We start from the raw sequence: 2,520 nt of genomic DNA, 5'->3' as shown, positions 1-2,520 counted from the left end.
ATGTATGTAAAGCACTTAGTAATTCTGGAAAAGGGGATAGTCCTCATTCTCACTGTCTGTGATTGGGGTTCTGAGTGGGGAGAAGCACACAGAGCCAGAGAGCCGGGAAGGAAGGCTCCAGCAGAAGGGGTCTTAGTCTTAAAAGGTGGGAAATTTGCCTTCGTGGGAGGTTCCTCTTGGGTCCTTCTTGTACCCATACTCAGCTGTCTGCCTGGCCTGTCCTCCCTAGAGCATCATCCGTGTGGTTTTCCACGACCGCCGGCTGCAGTACACAGAGCACCAGCAGCTGGAGGGATGGCGCTGGAGCCGGCCCGGGGACAGGATCCTGGACATCGGTGAGTCTCTTGGCCACGAGGGGCGCCAGGCACTCCGAGCATATTAGGGTTCTTCCTGGATGCCTTGGGACTCATGCCTCCGTAGGGCTCTTAGTGCACTCTTGCCCTGGGTGAGCTGCTGTGGGAGCTGGCAGACCCGCCCATTCCCCCAGGCCTGCCCTTGGGGACCTCTCATTCAAAGGCCTGCAGCCGGAAAGTTTTGCAGAGGGTCCCGCCTTAAGGAGTTTGCTCTGTGACAGAGGGAAGCATGGGCATTGCAGAGTTGGGCAACAGAAACTGAGTTTGGGGTCTTGGGCACTGGTCTGTCGTCTTTTATCTAGAACCCTGGAAGCCAGTCGGGTTTTGGAATTCAGAGGTCAGAATTCTTAAAACAGGGTGCGGAGACCCCTAGCGACAGGTGATGCCTCCCAGTAGCCAATCAGGTGCACTGATATTTCTGCAGCAGGAGAAAACATTGACCCAGAATGGGACAAAGACTCTAAATGGCTTCATGGTGGTCACGTTGGGCTTGCTGCCAAATGAGCTGGGTGAAACTCAGTTTTCAGAACTTTGGGTATTGCAAATTATGGTGAAGGAATCTGGACCTTCCCTAAATCTTTGGGAGTGGCTGACGATTGCACTTTTGTGTGTGTGTGTGTGTGTGCAGATATTCCACTGTCTGTTGGTATCTTGGACCCCAGGGCCAGCCCGACCCAGCTGAACGCAGTCGAATTTTTATGGGACCCTTCGAAGAGAGCCTCTGCGTTCATTCAGGTAAGCAGGTGTCCTTGGGGGAGGCCAAAGTTTCGGGGCCTGTGTGTAGTTCCTCAAAACAGTCCACCTGTGGGGCCCACATGGGCCCTGTTCTGTTGCAGGGATGCACATTTAGGGAACGGGGTACAGAAGTGTAGTTCAGTCCCAGAGCTGGTTGGTCCCCAGGGCTAGAAAAGGACTTGGCCTGTTGGAGAATTCTGTGTCGGTTTTGCTTAACCATATGTAAGCTTGTTATGGAATAAGTATGTCCTCACATAGATAATATGTAATAAAATTTTTTCCAGGAGAATTTCTGTGATTAAATTAATCAGTGATCAAGCACCTGGTGTGGATCCAGGGGCATGGCGGGGCCTCTGTGCAGCTGGGCTGACTCAGATTCCCTTGCTCAGTCTATGTCCCTTTCCGAGCCTCTTAGTTTTTCCACCTGTCTTATAAATCAGATAATGAACCTAAAGTCATTACTGCAATGCCTGGTCCATAGCAATTGCTCAGTGAAAGTTAGTGATTTATTTTTTTTACATAATTACAATATTCTTATTATATTTTAAAGTTACGACTACGATGTTATTGTATTATCACAATAATGTATATTATTGGAGTAGTACAGTATTATAATAAGAAATATGTTATCCAGTGCCTTTTTCTGTAGCAGGTATTTACTTAGCAGTAACGTGCAGCCTCTGGTCCTGTTTCTGGCCTGGCCCAATAACCCAGATGCCAGGGCTGTTGGGGACTGAGCTGTGGTCTCTGCTGTGCAGTCTGGGGGATCTGCCAAGGGAGAGGAGGGAGTAGACGGTGTGGCCACGGGTCTGGGCCTGAGCAGTGGCGAGGAGGTAGCTGGTCAGGCAGGGCCTGTAAGGTCAAGGGACAAAGGTGGGAGGGCATGTCCTTTATAAAGAGGGGGGGATGGAGAGGCCATGGCCCTGATGGGAGCATGGGTGGGAGAGCAGGGAAGCTGAGGCAGGTGTGCACCTGAAGAGGCAGAATGGAAACCTCCATTTGGCGAGGGGCCCTGGAGGAGTCCAGGGCCTGGCCTCAGCCCTCTCCTTGCTCCTGGCCCGCATTTCCCCTTCCAGGTGCACTGTATCAGCACCGAGTTCACTCCCAGGAAGCACGGGGGCGAGAAGGGCGTGCCTTTCCGGGTGCAGATCGATACATTTAAGCAGAACGAGAATGGGGAGTACACAGAGCACTTGCACTCGGCCAGCTGCCAGATCAAGGTGTTCAAGGTAGGACAGTGTTGCCCCTGGGGTCCCCGCCTGTGCTGGACACTGACCTTTGGGATTCCCCCTGGAGGCCCAGCAGGGAGCCCGGTGTCCCATGGGCCTGGGGCTTCCCGAGCCCCCCAGGAGCACGAGCCGGCATATCCTGCACTGATGGGCCTGCCCCCCGTGGGTGTCCTGTTGCACGGGGCACCTTCTGTCATCTGGCA

The 2,520-nt window shown here is 53.1% G+C and overlaps 1 long non-coding RNA gene across 1 annotated transcript; it reads left to right on the top strand.

Moving 5' to 3' along the window:
* The first annotated feature begins 227 nt into the window (after nt 1-227).
* LOC116863606 lies at nt 228-2,311 on the top strand. Its single transcript, XR_004381842.1, has 3 exons — nt 228-335; nt 982-1,088; nt 2,165-2,311. It is a non-coding gene; the product is annotated as an uncharacterized LOC116863606 (long non-coding RNA).
* The last annotated feature ends 209 nt before the right edge of the window (nt 2,312-2,520 follow it).

This window comes from Lontra canadensis, unplaced genomic scaffold (assembly GCF_010015895.1).
Source record: "Lontra canadensis isolate GAN:19392208 unplaced genomic scaffold, GSC_riverotter_1.0 scaffold1800, whole genome shotgun sequence".
In the NCBI taxonomy this organism is placed as follows: domain Eukaryota; kingdom Metazoa; phylum Chordata; class Mammalia; order Carnivora; family Mustelidae; genus Lontra; species Lontra canadensis.
The sequence above is the reverse complement of the archived record's forward strand: the minus strand, read 5'-3'. Positions and strand labels throughout refer to the sequence as shown.